We start from the raw sequence: 23,155 nt of genomic DNA, 5'->3' as shown, positions 1-23,155 counted from the left end.
ACACTCCACACAATTAGTACGAGTTAATATTTAGAATGATTACATAATTAATATTTTCATGCAAAATAGAGAAGGTATACAAAATGTTGCTTTACCTGCTCCATCAATGTCAAATCCTGTGATGCCATGTGTGATGTCAATCGCCGTGGTCATGCACCATGATGTCACTTGGATATTGCCTAACTAGGTTAGTCCCCCAATTCTTTTTTTAGGACTTGTGCCCTGTGGGTAGCTCCTCCAGTTCGTCGTTTTAATAGAATGTTCTATGGCTTTTAGTTTTGTTTATCCCATCATAAAATTAGGACCACGAGTTCCAAAAAGCAAAGGAAAAATCTGTATATTATCAGATGTTCGTTCGCGCAAGGGCCGGGGAAATTTGAGATCTCTGCTTAAAGTCTCTCCATTGGTTAAACAAAAAGAGCTAGGAAGGGACACTGTAATTGTAATAGCATTTACATAGCGCTTCTACCCCTGACGAGGCGTCGAAGCGCTTTTCGAGAACTTGCCGGCTATTTTTCAAAACTGCCTTTATTCAGTGTATTTTAAATTAAGCGTTTCCTCTTGTACGCGTCAAATGAACAATTATCTCTGATGCCGGCTGTATATATTACTTTTGGGGTCCCTGGAGTGCAGCGAACGATGAACTGTAGTTGCCCTTGTCATCTCTCGGACCGGCGAAAGGGTGAACACCAGCCTTTCTTTAGAGCCGGTTACTTATAAGAGTCCCTCCCAGCAGACTTTGATTGGCCCAGAGCTGGTGACATCATATGTTTTGGAAGTGGACTGGAAAGTCATGTGTTTGCAGAAGCTCTTTGTTTTCTGTTCAGATGGGAACAGAGCAAAAAAAGACAGCTTTGAATTTCAAGAGGGGGGGCAGCGCCGCACCTGTACCCCTGTGCGCACCACTTAAGAGCCCAGAAAGGGAGACGCGGGACTGAGACACTGAGTAAGTACATACATGACCTGGACTAGAGTGGGGTAAAAGGATGGGGCTGGAAGATACTTTTGTTTCTGGACCGGGGCTATTATCGCGAGGGGGTAAGGGCAGGAAAGCGTTGCAGTGATTATGGGGATCACGGGAGTGTCGTTGTTAAAAAGTGGACGAATACCGCTGAAGAGTCATCGTAGGGGGTACGTGTAAGGTCTTTGGTGGCAGGCATTGTGAAAGCGAGGTTCCGGACTGTAAGGAACTGTGGTGTATACACGGTACCAGTAGGTTTCAATTGTGGGGGTCACAGGATCAGAGCTCTAAAATTTCCCAGTGCCATACGTGGGTAGTGCATTGTCAATTTTTTTCTGTGCATTCTGGGATTTATAGTTTGTTGATCTCATTATCAAACCAGGACTACAATGCAAATAATTGAAATTGTATTTATATCGCTTACTACCCCTGACGAGGCGTCGAAGAGCTTTTCAGCGAGTAGCACGCTACCCCAGTACCCAGAAAGGATTAGAGTGAATTAGTATAGGGAAATATGAAATTAATTTGAGTGGGGCACTAGTGAGTCTATTTGGATTGAAAAAGGATAGTGGGGGGAGAGAAGAGGGAAGGGTTTCCATTTATATAGATCTTGCTACCCCTGATGAGGTGTGGAAGCACTTGTTGGCTAGTAGCACGCTACTCTGGAATTTAAAATAATACGCCTGGATTGGACAAGCTATACACTCATGGACCTGGGAAACTTCAAAGCGCTTGAGGGTTGCGTGACACTGTTTGAATACCTGATCTAGATGAATGTTCTTCAAGGGACGATCACGGGGATGGAGGCACTGTTTGAGTACCTATTCTGTGGCGAAAACTAGTGTGGGTTCTAGTTGTTATACCTAACATAAAAAAGGTACTATTGTTATTATTTTTTAATATAGAAGTATTAACCGGAGGTGTGACGAAACTTGACTGGTGCTCTCACATGGGCTGTGAAGAGAAACTTAACTCTGGGTGAGTACAGTAAACAACTGTCCTCTGGGGTATAGAACATGGCTGCTCTGCCTGGCATCGACTAACATGTTCTTCTCCGGATGGAGGCCTGGCTGGAGATGTTTCTGCTTTGCATTTGTTCTGCCTGAATTGCGAAGCACGCCCTCTGTATAAAACGAGCATGTCCGGTACTGCTTTGATTATGTGTTTTGCATGTCTTGTACTGTTACTCCTGAGCTTGTGCGGCCTCTGCTGTACACAGTGCAACGTGAGCACGGACGGGTAAACAAAGCCCAACAACGGCCAGATGCGGGTGCCTGCTATATTTAACCTCCCAGGTCCCAGGGAGAATAGTGTTATTAATATCCACTGCAGGCAACAATGTTTGTGTGTAAGAGAGAGAGGGAAATAGGGAGGGTAAAAGTGGGAGGAGAGAGAAGCATATCAAAGAACGAAAGAAACTTTAAAACAAATGAAATGTCTTTCCATACTTTACATCTTTACCGTCTCACCCTTCCCCCCTTAACCCTTTGTGCAAGGTCGGGGTGAGGTCACAAAAGGCTTGGCTATAGAGAGGCAGGGTGAGAGAAAAGGGGCACAGCTACTGCATTGTTTTGATCTAAATATAAAGCGTTATTATTAGGCTAAGGGCACTCTCACATAAACCCTGCCCAATTCTGAACGTTGTTATAGAACTTCATGATTATTTATAATGCCTCTCCTAATCCACAATGAGTCAACTTTTTGGTGAGGGTTGATAAGAAGAGGAAGTGGTAACAAGCATTTACAATGCAACGGTCTAGGCATTGTTAAAGTTAGAGCTATTGGCATTGCTCATGACATTATTTTTGTTTATGTTTTTGTTTTTAAAACATTTAAAGAAACGGCATTGTTATTTACAATGTCAATAGCTTAATCACTCTCCAATGCGAGACCTATTGCATTTGCACCCACACACAGATTAAGCTATTGACATTGTAAATAACAATGCCGTTTCTTTACATGTTTTAAAAACATAAACAAAAATAATGTCATGAGCAATTCCAATAGCTCTAACTTTAACAATGCCTAGACCGTTGCATTGTAAATGCTTGTTTTGCGTGGGAGTGGGGGCTTGGTGAGGGGCAGACTGCCTCTTAGAAAGCACTTGGCACCAGGAACCGCCTTCTCCAAGGCACCGCCCCTCCTCACACGGTGAGGTTAGTTTATAAATTGGCAGGCATGCCTCTCCCCCCAGAAATAAAATCATGACAAGGAATATGCGCGCAATGACTGATGTAATTACCTCAGTTCTCTCAACAATGAAGGAGGGTACCCTAATGATTGCGAAAATGAATATTCATCCACTGTTTCGCTGCAACAGAAGGGGCTAGGAGGCTGTGTCACTCAGCCTACTGTTGTGAGGCAACTGGTGTCCGACCCTTGATGGAAGCTCGCGGCCCCGCCCCCTCGCAAGGCGTCACAAACTAACTTTGCTAAATACCCGCCCCCCACCCCATATGATCCCCCCACAGCACCGCCAGCGGGCAAGGTACGGTAAGAATAGCACAGTATGAAAGAACATCTGATGGACTCTTCCAAGCCACCTTAGTTTGAATTTTCTCAGTAGCAGCGTCATATAAAGTAAGTTCCTAGCAGCAAGGTTTATAAGAATACTAGTTCGAAGAAAGCGTCACGTTTTTTTTTTAATTGGTTCATCACGCTGTCATCCGCTCATAAACTTCTCGCATCTAGGAACGCAGTAACAATTCTGTTCCTCTAGTTACTTTTCCCCTTTATACCCAGTACATATTAATTATTCAAGTTGAACATACTGATCTTAAAATGTGTTACTTCGGCTTCCTCACGATTTACAGCTTTGCCTACTGCCTACACGACGCTTCTCAGAAGAAACACTCACAGTGTTATGCAATCTGCAGTTCGGGTGGCAGGACGGGAAAAAAGATTGTTTCCCCGCAGCCCAGCCGCAAACAAACACTGTTCCTTGAAACGTTAAACTGCACGTTCAAGGAAATGTTCCCAACAACAGGGATTACAAGAAAATAACAAGGAGGAAGCTGCGAGCTGCACGAACCTGATGCTGGACACCACCGCCTTTCTCCGAGGCAGAGCAGAAATGCCTCGGAGAAAGGCAGCGTCGTTTTCGGATTCGGGGGCGTGTTTTGCTGTTATCTCCTCCTTGAGACTTCTTGCAAAAAACACGCCCCCCGATCCGAAAAGGACGGGGCCTAATCTGAATGACTGACCTCTTCTCCAATGGCTGGCCAGCATTCAAGAGGCCAGCCAATGGAGAACAGGGGAGAAGAGGGGCGGGTTCAAGCCCCTCTTCTCCAAGTCATTAAATCTCGGAGCTAGACTGCGCAAGCGCAGCCTTCGCAGCCGAGACCTAAAAAGTACAAGATTGCCTGGTCCTGGATCCTTCAGTGGGTCAATACCTGGCGACCTACATGGTCTAAGTCTCAAGTCTTGCCTTGTTTAGTGTAATGGTGAAGGAAGACCCTGTTTATGGCTGAAGTCAAGTCTTGCTTTCTATGGATATGAAGGCCAAAGATGGCCTTCTGCGATTTTAAAATTAGTACTAGCTCCCTCTTTGGTGTAAATTCTGCTCCACCTCATGGTATAAAGATCAAAGCTGACCCTCTTGAGTTAATGAATGTTAAGGTGTTAAGGCTGGCAATCGACCCTATAAAAGTGAAAGCGTGCCCTCACTGGTGTATAAAGGCCAAGGTGGCCTTCTTTGGGTAAAGGTACTGACTGACTGGGTAAAGGTGTCTCCTTCTCAGTGACGAGGGTCAAGGCTGTTTCTCTCTGCTGTGTAAATGCCAATACTGACATTTGTAGTGTATTAAGATACAAATAAAAGTGGAGACTCATTCTGGACAGCATGTCTTTTGGACATAAGAACAAATGTAACTCAATTTAGCATATAAAGGTCGAGGCTGGACATTTAATGTTCAAAATGTACAAGTATGATCCTAAAAGTTAAGGCTCACCGCCCCCACAGGTTAATATTCAAGGCTGGATTGCTCTTGGGGATTAAAGTAATTGTTGGTCCTCAAGGATGAATGAGGAAACGAGTGCCTTCATTGTTATGTGTTTCGAAGTGCTGGCACATATTGTGCGTACAGGTTAGTTTTTGGAAAGGTTGGTTGTTCACTAAACGGTCACTGAATGGGAAGATGCATACTTGGGGGTGAATGGAGTTTGGAGCTCATATGTGCAGTACGGAAAGGAAATGACAGACTGCCTTTAATCGTAGGGCCATTAAAACTGAATCGCAGGATATGCGGTGAGTAAAATTGGCAGATGATCCAGGCTCTACCAGCGTTCTACCCTGGTGAGGTTTCAGTTTACCAAGCAAATCGGTTCATATAAAAACTAATTTAGGGGCATATTAACAAGCCAGGCGATAAAATTATCACCGCTTTAGCGGCAGAAAACTGCCGCTAAAGCGGCGATAATGGGCTTGATAATATGCTCTATGGAATTCCAATTGAAGCCCATGTTAAATGTGTAGGACATCTAACATGGACTTCAATTGGAATTCCATAGAGCATATTATCCAGCCCATTATCGCCGTTTTAGCGGCAGTTTTCTGCCGCTAAAGCGGCGATAATTTTATCGCCTGGCTTGATAATATGCCCCCTAGATTGTAAATAACTCCCAAAATGCGTTAGGTCGTCAAAGGAAGGCCAAGGATATCGGTGTACTTGATAAGATAAGAGGATGTGGTCCGTCGGCTGCGCTGCCGCCTCTGGAGCAGGAAACCAGGGTTCGAGCCTCGAGGTCGCGTCCACATCATGTGATTCTGGGCAAATCACTTAATCTCCCCGTGCCTGAATGTGTAATTGTAAATACGGTGCTATGTAAAGCGCTCCAATACCTTCCGGTCGAGTTCGCGCTATATAAATATGCAACAATAACAAAAAAAGACTCCTGTTTCGGGTCCGTTGCGATTCGTACTTGGGGTTCACAGGTCAGGTCTAGCAGAATTCAACAGCGGAGCTGACCGAGGTAACATAACTTATTTTGTTCACACACCATATGAAATATATCTGTAATACGCAACCCCGTCCTCAGCCGGCTTCCTTTCTGATCAATGCAGAACTATTGTCTTGATGATTTGTTTACACTGTTTCTGAGGAGGAGGAGCTATTTTTGGAACTCCGAACGGACTGGCCGGCCTCTCTGCCAATTCTTGGTAACGGGAATAATGGTCAGGCGAGAAGCGCAAGTTAACTTTAGGACCCACTTTGTCAAGTAATCAAAGTATCGTACAGGGTAGGCGTTTAAAGGGGCGCGGGTGTGATCGGACGTCATGTTGTCAATGATTAAAGCACTAATGGCATAAAATACCATGTCTACTGTGACGTTTTGCCTGACCGCAACATGGCCATCACTCGCGACAAAGTCCCGCCCTCCCACGTGACATTTTCCCGTTTCGTAACCGTTTATTCTACGGTGGAAAAAACAAACTAAACATTTTATTCGCTGGTGCAGCAAGAGGCAAATCGACTGCGGTAGGACACTCTGATTGGTTAGGTGGCCTCACTTCGATTCCTGACTGGTGGCCTCTGCTTGTCGCTGGGCGTGTGTGGAAGGAAAGGAGGGCTTTAGGGCCCTTCATGTCGGTTGCCACGCTGTTGTGTTGATCGTTTCCAGCGCGTGCCAGCTGATGCCTTCGAGCTCTCATGCGCGAGAGCACCCTTTGTTCTCCCCCCCCCCTCTCCGGTTAGTTCCCCAACATTCCACCCTCCCAACTGTTCTGACTGCTGCCCAACTGTCATTATTGACATTCCTCCCGTAACTTACGCACCGCACTAGGGGGCAGATTTACAAGCCCCTTGTGTCACTTTTGCGTCATTTTTCCCATGTTAAAAATGACGCAAAAGTGGCGCAAGGGGCTTGTAAATCTGCCCCTAGGTGTGGGGTTGTATTGAATAAAGCTTCAGAACCCTTCCTACGAGTCTGCGTCCTTTCTAAAGTGGCGACGAGGATGGGATCAAAAGAGCCCTTTGCAAAGGTTGACTGGTCACTCTGTTGGATTTGCATGTGACACTGGTACTAATGAGGCAAAGTCTTTGCAGAGACTGTTAGTATGTGTCAAAATGTCAAAATAATAAAGTATCAGAAATTGTACCGCAATACTCTGCAGCTTTTTTTTGTTGTTGCATAATTCAGTCAACATAATTTTGTTCTACATTGCTTCATAATTCCAGTGGCCCCAAAGGAGGCAGCACATGTTAAAAGTGCTTGTGCATGAAGCAGAGAGACTGTGAGGTTTGCAAACTTAGTTTGGTGTGCGTGCAAGTCCTGCATGGCCGATTCCTGGTGAGCTGCACTACTACTGCTGAAACAAGGCCAATGGAGGCACCAATGGGTGAGGGGTGAGGCGTACTGGCCTCAAGGGTCCTGTGACCTCAGTGAGAGAGTGACAGTCGCTCTAGGGTGTACTGCGTCGTAGGCCTGCCTGCTAAACTGGAGGCATAATTCAGTATGGAATATAGTGGACAGGCTTTCAAGGTTAACCCACACTTGCCACCTCTATCTGCTGGTGCTAAGTCACCAGGGCTTCTCTGGTCTAGCGGGACCTTCTAAGGTCTAGCATGGGAATATGCTTCCTCAAGAGAGTGGTTGGTTGACTGGTTATGAAGGCTGAACCTGGTTCCCCAGTTCCAAATTTGGCAGCTCTGGCCATAGTGTCGCATCCTCTCCCCCCCTGAACACCATATTGTCCTACTGAGAGAAAATCTTCACTGCCTTCAGCTACAATCCATTTGTACCCCACTGTAAATACCTGGATGCGACTCAATTCAAATTATGAACTAGACAAGAGTAATATGCTGCCTGAAAAAAAACAAAGCGGTACAAAAGGGGGTGGTGATGGACGGAGCATCAGAACCAATCAAACACTCACACCCAGTCAACAGATCTGGGTTTGATCCATCACCGTTCTTTAGCCCACTCTGCCACCCCAGTTCAGACATGGCCATATGCAAATCAGTCTGACCCTGTGCCTCATGGGAACAGTCCAGCCCGAACTGCCAAGCCGTGCCTTCCCTGGACCGGAAACAAGCTTCCTAGGACCGGTTTCTGGCATTTCAGCCGTCTTTAGCCAGGCTTGCTTGAATCCAGTGGCAAAGTGAGCAAGGGACTCACGTCTGAGCATACCCTGCCAACTTATGGCGAACAAAGCAAAAGCAAAGGAAATGATGGACGGAGTGTTGAACATTGCAAGCACTCACCCCCAGTCAACTGATCTGGGTTTAATCCATCACCGTTCTTTAGCCCACTCTGCCACCCCAGTTCAGACATGGCCATGTGCAAATCAGTCTGACCCTGTGCCTCATGGGAACAGTCCAGCCCGAACTGCCAAGCCGTGCCTTCCCTGGACCGGAAACAAGCTTCCTAGTACCGGTTTCTGGCATTTCAGCCGCCTTCAGCCAGGCTTGCTTGAATCCAGTGGCAAAGTGAGCAAGGGACTCACGTCTGAGCATACCCTGCCAACTTATGGCGAACAAAGCGGTACAAAAGGGGGTGGTGATGGACGGAGCATCAGAACCAATCAAACACTCACACCCAGTCAACTGATCTGGGTTTGATCCATCACCGTTCTTTAGCCCACTCTGCCACCCCAGTTCAGACATGGCCATATGCAAATCAGTCTGACCCTGTGCCTCATGGGAACAGTCCAGCCCGAACTGCCAAGCCGTGCCTTCCCTGGACCGGAAACAAGCTTCCTAGGACCGGTTTCTGGCATTTCAGCCGTCTTTAGCCAGGCTTGCTTGAATCCAGTGGCAAAGTGAGCAAGGGACTCACGTCTGAGCATACCCTGCCAACTTATGGCGAACAAAGCGGTACAAAAGGGGGTGGTGATGGACGGAGCATCAGAACCAATCAAACACTCACACCCAGTCAACAGATCTGGGTTTGATCCATCACCGTTCTTTAGCCCACTCTGCCACCCCAGTTCAGACATGGCCATATGCAAATCAGTCTGACCCTGTGCCTCATGGGAACAGTCCAGCCCGAACTGCCAAGCCGTGCCTTCCCTGGACCGGAAACAAGCTTCCTAGGACCGGTTTCTGGCATTTCAGCCGTCTTCAGCCAGGCTTGCTTGAATCCAGTGGCAAAGTGAGCAAGGGACTCACGTCTGAGCATACTCTGCCAACTTATGGCGAACAAAGCGGTACAAAAGGGGGTGGTGATGGACAGAGCATCAGAACCAATCAAACACTCACACCCAGTCCACAGAACCTGGGTTTGATCCATCACTGTTCTTTAGCCCACTCTGCCACCCCAGTTCAGACATGGCCATATGCAAACCAGTCTGACCCTGTGCCTCATGGGAACAGTCCAGCCCGAACTGCCAAGCCGTGCCTTCCCTGGACCGGAAACAAGCTTCCTAGGACCGGTTTCTGGCATTTCAGCCGTCTTTAGCCAGGCTTGCTTGAATCCAGTGGCAAAGTGAGCAAGGGACTCACGTCTGAGCATACCCTGCCAACTTATGGCGAACAAAGCGGTACAAAAGGGGGTGGTGATGGACGGAGCATCAGAACCAATCAAACACTCACACCCAGTCAACAGATCTGGGTTTGATCCATCACCGTTCTTTAGCCCACTCTGCCACCCCAGTTCAGACATGGCCATATGCAAATCAGTCTGACCCTGTGCCTCATGGGAACAGTCCAGCCCGAACTGCCAAGCCATGCCTTCCCTGGACCGGAAACAAGCTTCCTAGGACCGGTTTCTGGCATTTCAGCCGTCTTTAGCCAGGCTTGCTTGAATCCAGTGGCAAAGTGAGCAAGGGACTCACGTCTGAGCATACCCTGCCAACTTATGGCGAACAAAGCGGTACAAAAGGGAGTGGTGATGGACAGAGCATCAGAAACAATCAAACAATCACACCCAGTCAACAGATCTGGGTTTGATCCATCACCGTTCTTTAGCCCACTCTGCCACCCCAGTTCAGACATGGCCATACGCAAATCAGTCTGACCCTATGCCTCATGGGAAGAGTCCAGCCCGAACTGCCAAGCCGTGCCTTCCCTGGACCGGAAACAAGCTTCCTAGGACCGGTTTCTGGCATTTCAGCAGTCTTCAGCCAGGCTTGCTTGAATCCAGTGGCAAAGTGAGCAAGGGACTCCCGTCTGAGCATACCCTGCCAACTTATGGCGAACAAAGCGGTACAAAAGGGAGTGGTGATGGACGGAGCATCAGAAACAATCAAACACTCACACCCAGTCAACAGATCTGGGTTTGATCCATCACCGTTCTTTAGCCCACTCTGCCACCCCAGTTCAGACATGGCCATATGCAAATCAGTCTGACCCTGTGCCTCATGGGAACAGTCCAGCCCGAACTGCCAAGCCGTGCCTTCCCTGGACCGAAAACAAGCTTCCTAGGACCGGTTTCTGGCATTTCAGCCGTCTTCAGCCAGGCTTGCTTGAATCCAGTGGCAAAGTGAGCAAGGGACTCACGTCTGAGCGTACCCTGCCAACTTATGGCGAACAAAGCGGTACAAAAGGGGGTGATGATGGACGGAGCATCAGAACCAATCAATCACTCACACCCAGTCAACAGATCTGGGTTTGATCCATCACCGTTCTTTAGCCCACTCTGCCACCCCAGTTCAGACATGGCCATATGCAAACCAGTCTGACCCTGTGCCTCATGGGAACAGTCCAGCCCGAACTGCCAAGCCGTGCCTTCCCTGGACCGGAAACAAGCTTCCTAGGACCGGTTTCTGGCATTTCAGCTGTCTTCAGCAAGGCTTGCTTGAAACCAGTGGCAAAGTGAGCAAGGGACTCACGTCTGAGCATACCCTACCAACTTATGGCGAACAAAGCGGTACAAAAGGGGGTGGTGATGGACGGAGCATCAGAACCAATCAAACACTCACACCCAGTCAACAGATCTGGGTTTGATCCATCACCGTTCTTTAGCCCACTCTGCCACCCCAGTTCAGACATGGCCATATGCAAATCAGTCTGACCCTGTGCCTCATGGGAACAGTCCAGCCCAAACTGCCAAGCCGTGCCTTCCCTGGACCGGAAACAAGCTTCCTAGGAACGGTTTCTGGCATTTCAGCCGTCTTCAGCCAGGCTTGCTTGAATCCAGTGGCAAAGTGAGCAAGGGACTCACGTCTGAGCATACCCTGCCAATTTACGGCTGAAGAGGGGTGAAACCCCGAAACCGGTCCTAGGATGCTTGTTTCAAGTCCCGGGAGGACCTGGCTTGGCAGTTCGGGCTGGACTGTTCCCATGAGGCACAGGGTCAAGACTGATTTGCATATGGCTGGGTTCAAACTGGAATGGCATGGTGAGCAAAAAAACGATGGATTAAGGCCCAGATCTCTGTACTGGGGTGAATGTATGACATTGTTCTGCATTCTGTCCATCAACTGTTGGTTTTGCATTTGAAAAAAACAAGCATTGAAAATGCAATAGGTCTCGCCTTTGATTAAGTTAAAGCCATTTGTTTGCTATACAATACCATTAGCAAAGCAAATGGCTTTCAGTTAATCAAAGGCTTGACCTATTGCATTTTCAATGCTTGTTTATCTTTATAGTCTATGATAAAAGGTACCTCGCTCAGAAAAATAGTTTTATTAATTAAATTGGAATTTTATGTAATTTTTAGAAAGATTAAATTTTGAGATTGTTTTTACAGAAGATTGATATGTTTCTATATGTTTAGGGACCAAACGGTCTAAATAAACATTCTTTTTGACTTACTGACCTGTTGCTATATTAACCTGGCTCCCAACCAGCCTCAAGGTGACCTAAAGTCTAAACTACATGACCTACTTTACAGCAATCACCTGATATCCAAAAGATATCCACCCTATCCTTTCAAACTTCACATAGTGGTGGAATGATATGTTTTACCCAGTGCTTGAAATGGAAAAATAGAAGTGCAGGTTCTCTGTACCAGAGTACCTGCTTGTTTCTAAGAAGTGCCGGTACTCCCCAATTAAATGTATAGCATTTCTCTTGAGAAGTGCCTGTACTCTCCCTCTCAAAACAAAAAGTGCTGGTACTCCGTACCAGATAGTACTGGCCCATTTAAAGCACTGGTTTTACCCACAGAATGAAACCCAATTCGGCAAAATCTAATACCATTCTATTGTGCTTGTTTGATCTAAGGCTACCATTTATAAACTTTCTCTCCAAATAACCAAGGACAACCTCTAAACTTAAACATTTTACTATCAAACAACCTATTGTTCTGTATTCAAACTGGCATTCCTGTGTACTGATGTGCAGATTGTAATCTTAAATGTCAGTTAAATATTTTCCAAATTCATCTCAACTTCAGTTTGGACTGCAAAATCTTAAGTGGATGGTCTGACTGATCACTTAATCATTGCCCATTTTCATTTATATCTGCATTAGGAGGACAAAAAAAAAAAAAAAAGATGCCTGACACGCAATTGTATTTAAATTCTGTGCTCCGCATAACATCAAATGAAAGCCAACAACGAGCCAAGATGAAACTTTAGCTAGCATTGCATTCTTGCTAAAGCTTCCCAAAACTTTGAAATCCATAATGGATGACAGGGCTGAGCAAACACGGACTTTACCTCCTCGTGAGTCTTCCTCGCCACATGATTAACAAAGTGAGCTTCAGCTCCACACCAGAACCCTCCAAAGCAAAAAAGTTAGCCTCCCATCCCTGCCCAATATGGCCTACCCATTACACCCTTGACCTCTATAAGAGTTGGGCCGGCCCAACCCTTTAGCCTGCTATTTTGGTTCTGTGCTGCAGATTCTACAGAACGTGTTTCAGGTTAGTGGTTCCTGCTGTAGCAGGTACTTGGGTCCATGGTTGGTGGTCCTGCTCTAGCGGACCCTTGGGATCTAGGACCCCTCCCCCTTCCTTCCCCGGGTTCCTGTCTGGACCGGTTCGGCTCTGCCTTAGCAAGCCATGGGTTTACAGGGGGGCGGCCGGGGTGGTCTGGGGCTCTGCCTTGCGGCCCCTTCTGACCCCCCCCCCGTCCGGGTAGGCTCTGGGGTTGTATTCATTGTTGGTGCCCAGGCCTCCCGTCGGTTGCTCCTTGGTTCTGGGGTTTGCTGTCAGACAAGCTTTTCCCCGGGACTGGCGGTATATTACTTGATCTCCCCGTGCCTAGCAATGGGGATATGCTCAGGTCCTGCACTCTGATACCCGATTTCGGGTCTGTTGCGCGCTGGCTGTTGGCTTTTGTCTGTGCTTGGGCTTCCCGTTAGTGCCCCTTGCTCCCGGGACTCCCCTTGGTTTTCTGGTGGTGCGGGCAGCTTTTCCCGACTCTCCTGTGTCTCACTGGGGTAGCGCCCTGGTGGGAGCCGGGTCTTTGGCTGCTTTGGGTTCGGGGGCCTGACGACCCGTTTTTGCGAGATTCAGCTGCGCCCCCATTGGTCTTTTTGCTAGGGGCCTCATGGCGGGTGTTGTGAGCCTGGCCGCCGCTCTCAGACTGTGGTTTCTACGGGGGCTGCGGGGCTTTTCGCATTTTTGTTTTCTGAGCTCCTCGGAGCTCATGAGGCTTACCTGCTTGTACCGGGGCGGACGCGGTCCCCGTGCTGGTTGCTGCCTCCAGTTGCAGTCACAGCCTCTCCTTCGGGTGTTACTCGCGGCTCTACTACGAGGCAATGTGCCGTTTCCCGCCGCGTTTCTAGACGCGGCCTTCCGGCTTCCCACGCGGCTGGTTCCTTCTGGTGCAGCCGGCCCGGGTCTGTGGTTGCTTCAGTCTGTATCACGATTTCTTCTGTTCTTGGCTGTGGCCTAAACTGTTCCAGTCCCAAGGGGCTGGTAGCCGGCACGGGCTGTTACGGGGCTCCGCTTTGGTGGTTCGGCTCTTCTGCTGCTGTCTCATTTCGGTCTCCTGCCCATTGTGATTTTTGGGTTGTGGTGGCCCGGTGCTGTATGGCGGGTTCAACGTACCCTGGCTGCGTGTTATATATATGTATGTGTATACATATTTGGCTTTTTCTGGAGGGGTCTCAGTCCCCCGTTTGTGCGGTAGTCTGTGTTTGCCCCGCTGCTTTCATTGGATGTTCGTGGTGACTCTGGGTACTGTTTAGTGCTTCGTTCCCCCCATTCTGGCCTAGAGTTCTCGGACCTGCTTCTAGGCGCAGTATGTGTTTGGCGGCTTACGAATTTATGCTTTGTGTGGGTTGGTCCTCTGCGTCCTGCATTTGTTGCTCTATAGCTTGGTCTCTATTACCTGCTATGTGTCACTTTGGCCTCGAGCTTGTGGTCTCTGTCTCTTACTTTGTGGGTTACGTATTGTGATCCTGGTGTTTCGGTGGTTTTTGTCTCTGTGTTTGACACTTTGGGCAATATCGCTTTCTTTGTTCCCCTTCTTTTACTGGTTGTTGCATGTGCTTCGTCAATTTCCCCTGTGGGTTGTGTGTTCTTGTCCTGGGTTTTTGCGGGCGTTGGGGGTGTTTCTCGGGGCCACATCTTCGTTGTGTTTGCTGTTTTGGTCCCTGCTCCTTCTTCCCTTCCGGGCTTTGGGCCTGTGGTCCTTCCGTCCTGTTTTCTCCTGTTCTCGCCTGCTCTCCTTGTTGTGCGGTGTCAGGCCTGGTTGGTCCTGGGTTGGACGTCCTCCTAGGGATTCCTGGGGCTGTTGGCGGCTGCGTGTCTGTTGGGAGCGAGCTGCTGTTGGCGCCTGTCCGTCCTCTGGGCTACTTCGGTGGTCTCCATGTGGGCTTTTGCTTCTCCTCCTGGAGGGCTTGCCCTTTCTTCTCCGGGGCCGCGGCCGTGGCACCCTCTCCTCCTCCTGCTCCCTGGCTTGTCGGCCTCTCGTGCGCCCCATCCCGGTGGTGCTTTTCCTCACTTCCTGGGGTTGGGGGCTCTGTTGGGGGCCTTCTGTTTCCTCTCCTCCCGTACTGGGTGGCCTCGGTCTCGGTTCCGTGGGTCCTGACCCCTGCCGGGCCACTCCGGTTGTTGGGCTCTCCTGCTCGTGTCCATCGTGCTGTGACTGTTTGATTGGTCTACTGCCTTTGGATGGTGGCGGCTTGGTCGGGCCAGGGGTTCGGCTCCCGCGTCTGCTGGGGTGTGCGTTTTGGCCTGTTCTTGCGGGGTCGCCTTTTGGCTGTCTCTCTGTTCCTTCTCCATCGGGTCCTGTTCATCTGGTTCTGGCTGCCCCTTTTGGTTTTGCAGCTCTGCTCTAGCGGGCTCTGATGTTTGCGGGCTCTTGATGTTTGTTCGGCCATGAACCACATGGCAGGGAATATCCCTTGCAGGTGCCCGCTTGGGCTGGGCCTCCTCCCCGGGTCCGTGGGCCCTGCTAGAGCTGGTCCTCACCCCAACTTTCCTGTATATCCCCTTTGCGTTCATGCCTTGGTTGGGTCCTTCCACGGGGAGTGTTTCGGGTGGTTTTGGGCCTTCTTGGCTGGCTGTGCTTGCCCGGTCTGTCCGTTGGGGGTTCTTCCCATCTGGTTGGTCTCAGTGCTTTTGGGCCCTCCTTGGTTCCTGTTCCTTCCCGTCCTTGCCGGTTTCCGTGGGTGTCCCTTTGCTTGCCCTGATGGCTCCCTCCCCACCCTGCCTACGGGTGCGGCCAGTGGTCTTCCTGTTCTGGTATCCTCCTCCCGGGTGGTGGTATCCTTTTGCCGTCCTGTGGGGTGTGCTTGGGTTCCCGGTCCGTGCTGGGGCGGTTGGTTCGCATACTGGCAGGTTTCTCGTCTGGCTTCTGTTGGCCGTTCCTTGGCATGTCTGGGGTTTGCCCCTGCCCTGCGGGGTCTTCTTGCTTCTATTCTGGGCGGTTTCTCGCCTGCCTCGTCCTCCGGGGGGGTGCTGGGTTGGCCCTTTTCGCTTTTTGGCGCGGTTGTGCTGTCCTTGCCTGGGTCACTTGGTTCCAGTTTCGGTTTGAGTCCCCGGTGGTAGCTCCGTCTGCCTTCTTGTCCGTGCTCCTGGTTTGGCGTTTTCCTCTGGTCCCTTGGATTACGGGGGTCTGGGCTTGTCTGGCCTGGACAGGGTTTTTGTCCTACTGGTGGTGCCCACCTTGGTGCTTCTCTCTTGTTGACTATGGTTTGGTGGCTCTGTGGACTGCTGCGTCCTCTAAAGGTGCTTGTGTTTGCCCTCTTGGTCACTGGTTCGGATCCAGGTGGGTTCACTCGACTTTTCCTTCTTCTGTGATCAATGTCATGTGTGCCTTTGTGCTGGGTGTCGTTGAACTTCTGTTCCTCGGCTCAGAGTTCCCCATTTTGCGGGTATTGGTCTATGGAGCTATGTCTCTTGGTGAGTGTTGTGCTTCTGGCTGGCACGGGCCTGGGGTTTGTCTCCTGCCACTTCTTTCATATTGTCCTACGTTGGTATGGGTTCGGAAGGTGCTATTCATTGTCTGGGGATCCTGGGATTCCCTGGTTTTCCTTCCACGGGCGGGGTCCTGCTTTTCCTGTGCGGATTCTGCCTCCTTTTCTTCTTGGTCCCTAGTTTGGGGTACTGGAGCTGGCTGGCTCGGGTTTGCTCCCTGGAGGTCTGGACGTTGCTCAGGCTCTTTAGCTCGGCTCTTCTGTCCTTTTCACCTTTGGTGTGTTACTGCCTGTGGCCCTACCTCCCTGTCCGCTCCTGTTCCCGTTGGCTCTTCATTGTTCGGCTGGGTCGGGCCTGGTTATTGGCTGGCTGTCAGGCCTCCTGGGTGCTCGCTTCGGTGGCTCGCTTCCTTCATGTGGCCCGTGCATGGCCCGTCTTGCTTGGCCCCTGAGCGGGGATGTCTCACTCCTCCGTGCCTCCCTACCGGTTTACTGTTTGCTTTTTTGGGGCATGGTGGTCCCAGGTGGGTTTTCGCTTCCTCTCTGGTGGCTTGCCCTGGGCCTGGCCCCTTCCGCTCTTCGGGCGGCCTTCTGGGTTTTCTGCTTCTCGCTGTTGGCCAGTTGGGTTCTGATGGGAGCCGGGTCATTCCTGCGGCTTCCTGGGTCTGTTTTGCCTGGTACCTGCCTGTTTTCTCTCATTGGAGTCGCACTCCCTTCCGGGGAGTCCTCTGTGCGCCTTGGGGTCCGTGTCCCGCCTATTTATCTCCTTGCTGGTGGGGTTTTGGTGCCCTTCTTGTTTTTCGTGTTCGTTTGGCATGCTGGGTTCCTTTCGGCCCCTCATTCTGTTCTTTCGACTCCTCCCAGTCTGTTGATTGCGTCTGGTTCCGTTGCTTCGGTACTCATTTCTCTTTACTGCTGTGGCTTTTTGCTGGGTCGCTGTGGTAGGGTTTCCCTCTGTTTCTTCGGGTTTGCTCCCCTCTCGCTTTTGCCGTCCATTGGGCGGTTCTGGTGTGTTGGGACCGGTGTGCTGCTTTCTGTTCTGGGACGGTTTGTTGTTGCTTTTGGCCCCGTACGGACTGGTTTCATGCCTTCTCTGTCCTCCTTCGGTGGTTGGTTCGGGCAGATTTTCTGGCGGCCCTTCGGGTCCAGGGGGTCCGGGTCCTTGGCCCTCCCGGTGTCTCGCTGTCCCTGGGCTGGTTTTTCCTGCTCGTGGATGCCTCTCTCTTGGGTGGTCCTTCCACTCTTCTGGTCTTTTGGGTTTGCCTGCTTCTTTGGCATTTCCTTCTGGTCTCTTGGTTTCTTGTGAGTTTTCCATGAAGCCGCTTGGCTTTGATATGTGCTCACTTCGTTAATCATGTGGCGAGGAAGACTCACGAGGAGGTAATGCCCCGATTACTTACTGGTAATCTTCATTACTCCGAGTATAGTCTTCCTCGCCACCTGAGTTCTCATCCCTCCCTCCCGGTCTGGCTATCGGCTTCATGTTTATGCTTGGTAGTTTCAGGCTGAAGGGTTGGGCCGGCCCTCCTCTTATAGAGGTCAAGGGTGTAATGGGTCGGCCATATTGGGAAGGGATGGGAGGCTAACTTTTTTGCTTTGGAGGGTTCTGGTGTGGAGCTGAAGCTCACTTCGTTAATCATGTGGCGAGGAAGACTATGCTCGGAGTAATGAAGATTACCGGTAAATAATCGGGGCATTTTCCATGACTAAGCAAACACGGACATTAACTTCATAACACCTGCTGCACAATCAACCATCAATTACAACCATGTAGATGTCAAAGGAACAGCAGCGTTAGTCAATTTAATGGATTATGGTGGTGTCAATTAGAATGTATTGGCGATATCAATGTAAAATGGTGATTGAGTTGTTAACATCTGCCAAACTTCGGTATTAATTGGTAATGTCAATGAAAACCTCAAAACAGTACATTGACTGTAAAGTAGAAAGGAAGGCAATACTATGAAAATAAAATATCTATGTCAAAGTCAAGGTGGTAGTAAAAATAATGCTGGTGTTGCAATTCAGCATTACAATTTTGAGTAAGCGGGAAATTAAGATAATGTCCAAGGTGACTGGCAGTGATGTCAGCCTCATTACCCATTTTTTGTTTGTCATGGCAATAATGTTAAAACAAGTTTTTTGTTTTGGAGCTATAAAGTTGTGAGCATGAGTGAATATGTTACTGATACAAATGGTAAGGTTGGTGTTGAGCAGGTAATAACGGTACGGCGCTGAAGCTAACTGCAGTGTAGCCACAACATAAGTTTTTCTTTCATAACCACCCCGTTGCCACATTCCTATTTTGAATGATTTCTTGGGAAATTGTGAGCATAGTTATTGTTTTGCACTACACGCAACACATTCTAGTACAATAACTGATTCAGAACACTAAAGTGGCTCCTGCAGTAAGCTGTGCAATACACAACTGCAACCATACAACCATACAACCTAACCAATACCAAGAATAAATCACATAACTGGTGCTTTTGCAACCTCGGCGTGCAACTGCTTTGCTTGCACTGGGCTTTCAAGCCATCACTAGTTCTCTTCTGTAGGTGTCAGACAAAACAGCTCTCTAATACATATAGAATCTCATTAAAGCTTCTTAAAGATAGTGTGTCTATTGTGTGATGTGGATTTGGACAAAGTTGTAAAGAGCTAAATTCGTCAGAATGTTATAACTGAAGATAGTTTGATGATGCTAACATCAGTTTAAATAATGAGGATGTTGGGGCATGTATGCAAACTTAGTGGCAAAGATGATGATGCCGTGGAGATGTCAAAGTCCAGGAGGGTAGTGACAGCACGTTTTAGAATTCAATGGAAGGATATTGGAGAGTCACTGTCCGAGTAACATAAGAACCTTTATGTACTTGTATTTGCAGTACCAATAGGATGTGTAATAACATTGATGGATTGTTTTTCAAAAAGGGTATAAGATTGAGTAGCGGCTGCCAATTAGCCACATCATTTGTTTTCCTGCATTGGGCTTACTTGGAGAACCTTCAAATTTGATTTAATTTTAAGTACCGTACAGGTAAGATCAAAATTCTAATGGAACACTGTTACCTCTTTGTGGTATGACTGATCCAAGAGTATAAACAAGGAATTAAAAGACACACAATTGATGGACGGAATGCAGAACAAATCAAAACATTCACCCCCAGTCAAGAGATCTGGGTTAAATCCATCATTCTTTTGCTCACCATGCCACCCCAGTTTAGACCTGACCATATGCAAATCAGTCTTGACCCTGTGCCTCATGGGAACAGCCCAGCCCCGAACTGCCAAGCCAGGTCCTCCCTGGACCGGAACCAAGCATCCTAGGACCGGTTTCGGGGTTTAACCCCTCTTCAGCCAGGATAGCTTGATTCCAGTGGCACAGTGAGCCCAGTACCCACGTCTGGGCATACCTGGCGCACTTAGGGGGAGAAAGCAAAAGGCACACAATTGATGTACGGAATGCAGAACAAATCAAAACATTCACCCCCAGTCAAGAGATCTGGGTTAACTCCATCATTCTTTTGCTCACTATGCCACCCCAGTTAGGACAAGGAATTACCAGAAACCCTGCATTTCAGTGAAAGACTTTCAACGCCACTACACTGAAAGGCCCCAAGTAAAAACACTACATTTTGTGAGATAAGCATAATTTATAACACAGAAAAGCTTTTTAAAAACTGTGATATAGAGAGATAACTCAGGTGGGCGGTAATCCGAGATAAGCGCATGATATGTTAACCAGTTAATGCACTTGAGGCCAATGAAACACTTATTGCATCACCAAGGAGTAAAGAAAATCAAATTAAATAGCAGTCACCATCAGAAGACCCAGGTTACAAGTCGACTTCTCAGAGAGGGACAAAAAGTACAAGAAGTGCTGGGAATTTTCTGCCTAAAAGGGAATGCTACAGTGGGAATGCAATAACTTCAAATCTCTAGGGATCAACTACTTGCGCAATTAAGCAAACTTTATAATAGAGTCTCTGAATGACAGATGTGACATGTAAATACAAAACGTAGGCGCTGAACTCACCTGGTGGGATCTGAAAGTTGGCTGGCAGCTGGAACGTAGGCAGAACTTTGGTCGACAAGGTCTGTGGGGCAGGCATCCTGGGGGAATTGGTGACCTTGGGTTGCTGAGCGCCGGCGCCCATGATTGTCATCCTGGTGACCAGTGCTGCTCCATGTTGGGGGGCAGGGACTGCTGCAGCCAGGGCACTTATAAGGGGACCCGGCGGAGCTGACAGAGAGAGCGAAGCTGTGCAGACAGGGAAACCAGGAGCACCTTGGGGCGAGGCGGCTGGTACCCCAGGTGTAGGGGGCTCAGAGTGGGGGCAGGCTGGAACGGCGGCACTCATGGTGGGGGCATGGTCTAGAGCACGTGGCGCCCGCGAGGCTACTTGCTTTAGCCCTGAACGCACATGGCCATCCACAGGCGCGTGCCAAGCTCAACACATCTGTAGTGCCAGGCACGCAGCGAACAAAATCTTGGTGCTGTGCCTCATCAAGTCCCTCATCACAGGTATTCTCCCCACCGGGGAAACACCGAGCTACAACAGCCACAACCGCAAGCACAGGTTAGCGGCGTGCCGCCTGTGCTGCATCAGCCATGTTTAAATAGCCATGCGGCCTTCGCGCAGGCGCCCCGGCGCGAGGTCCGCACATGTCTGGGTACCTAGAGTTCTGATTGGGTGCGAGGGTCACTCATGCCTCGGAGGAGGAGTGTAGTGAGACCATGACGTCAAGGAGGCGGAAGCTAGAAGTGTTCCACGCTGAGTGAAAGTTTTTGTGACGGATCCCGAGGAAGCAAAAGGATGCTGTGCTTTAATGAAAAATTCATGGAGCAACCATTTTTTTACTCCTTTTTATCCGGGGTGGGCACTGCTCTTTTGTCATTGCTACTGCCTTTTTGACTTTGGATAGGAAGTATGTATCTGCCACCGGGTGTTTTGTTTTGAGCGGGAAGCCTCGCGCCAGCTCCTGGGGTCAAGCGGTGGCTGCGTGCGCCTTGGCTTATTCCTCAGCACTGCCGCCGGGCCCTTCAGCCTGTCTGGGAACAGTTCCAAACTCCGACGGGGGAGGGAGGGAAAGCGAAAGCATGCCGCCATGCACGCGTACGGACAGAATCATGCGCACGCATGTGCACATCCCTACACTAATTAAAGTCAACAAAGATGGCGTTGGGCTGTCCACATACGCGTGAATTTTCTTGTCCGTACCCGTGCATGTTTAGCACTGTGAATGGCGAGAGCAGCCATCTTTGTCCATCTGTACCCGCGTGCATTCAGCTTTGGCAAAAGTTGAATGCAAACGGCCCTCGCATGGCGAGAGCAGCGCATGCGCGCTGCTAACGCCAGACGAGACCTAAAAAGTAATAACATCCTGGAAAAACCAAACACTAATAGGGGATGCAAGATTAAGTAAAGCATGTGAAACGTAAGCAGGAACCGTATGGTTACCTTAACGCTTTTACGTTTATTATTCAGAAATCAATGAGTGTTTTTTCCTGAAAGGTTAAGGACATGACTACAGGGCCCCGAAGGGACCTGTTTCAATGTCCATTGCTTATAACCTTCCAAAACGTTAGAAGAATGGTTTAAAAAGACCACATTCCTGAACACAGCGATGCAGTACACATTTTATTAACGAAAATAAGAAAAATAGCTGATAAGATCACATTAAATGGTTCCACTCCATTCATCAACCTGGTATTGCAGTACTTCTAGGAATGGTGCACTTTTCTACCCGGGTAAAAACAATGTTGTTCAAAGAAAGATGAGAAAACAAAAGCAGTGCTTCACTGGCAAACTCTGTAAAGTTACGCTAATGCGTTTGGGTGTGAATAAAACCAATCCGGCCACTTTGTGACCACTCTGTCTTGCTTTAGTCATTCAGTTATTTTTCGCATTTTTAAACTTTTTTTTCTCTCCGTCCGGAGGCTGCACTTTGGAATAGAAAAAATGTCAGAAAAAGACATTTCTAGCAAAAGTGTTTTTCTTTTTTGGATCCATTTCACAGGGAATGAGTGGAGGAAAGAGAGGGTACGAGCCGTTTCTTGAAGACACGTTTTCAGCAAGTGAGGAGGTGCGACACCGAGACAGAAAGAGAGGGAATAAGATAAAGGGGGGGAAGTATTCTCCGCCCCCACCTGTTCTCTGACATCATTCTGCAGTCTCTGGCACTGCGTCCGGAGCCCGGCTGCCCGGCAGTGGTAGCCAGCGCCATTGGATTTCCGGGGCGACCCAGTGCAACCCTCCTCACAGCCTCTCTCTCTGCAACACCTAGACCTGGCCCGTTAGCTGACAGCCAGATGTCGGCTTGTTTGCCTTATTTCCCGGAGGACCGACATCTCGTTTTATCTCAGCAAGGGGGCAATTTTTCACCGGGCCCGTCTTGCTTATGGTGCCATTTTGCTACCTCTAGCACTGCTCCCTGCTGCCGTCTTTCCACATCCCGGAGGACCCGACCAGAGCCCTGGCGGCCAGCACCGGAACAGTGGACTTTTAGGATACCTCAGTGACTGTTGTAGCGTGACTATGCCGGAGACCCCCATGCCGCTGAGTCGAGGTATGTGGGATCTACCCATATCAGGCGTCATCCATTGTCCACGATCCCCCATGCACTACAGTAGCACCCAACTGTTCTCTCCTCTCTGCCCAGAACCCCCTATGAGGGCCATGACTCTGTCTCCAACCGCTGCAAGTTCCAACAGCCACCACATCTGATCCTAGGTGGGCACGAGCAGGGTCTACACAGGGTTCCACAGAGGCCTGGACATGATGTGCCTGAATTTATTATGGTGACCGCTTCTGCCTTCATTCCCTCGGCCATTAATATAAATGGGGTGACCAGGAAAGTGTCAAAGGACCTGAATATCAATTGGTACAGAAAATAGGTCCTAGACAATGTTTTAAATTTTTTAAACAATTTTGATAAGTTTTTCTTTCAATAAACGATTAAATCCTGCAATTGAAAAAAGAGAGAAGAAAACATA

At 49.0% G+C, this 23,155-nt stretch overlaps 1 protein-coding gene across 1 annotated transcript in view; it reads left to right on the top strand.

Annotated features, from left to right (window-relative positions):
* The first annotated feature begins 803 nt into the window (after nt 1-803).
* The window catches only part of KLHL24 (kelch like family member 24), a 314,417-nt gene continuing 292,065 nt past the window's right edge, over nt 804-23,155 (top strand). Inside the window, exons 1-2 of the mRNA XM_085634930.1 lie at nt 804-946; nt 1,867-1,939. The gene's annotated coding sequence lies outside the window, so the exon portion shown is untranslated. The remainder of the gene's footprint in view (nt 947-1,866; nt 1,940-23,155) is intronic.

This window comes from Triturus cristatus, chromosome 11, assembly GCF_964204655.1.
Source record: "Triturus cristatus chromosome 11, aTriCri1.1, whole genome shotgun sequence".
Lineage (NCBI taxonomy): Eukaryota > Metazoa > Chordata > Amphibia > Caudata > Salamandridae > Triturus > Triturus cristatus.
Note: the sequence above shows the minus strand (reverse complement) of the source record. Positions and strands in the feature narration are given on the sequence as shown.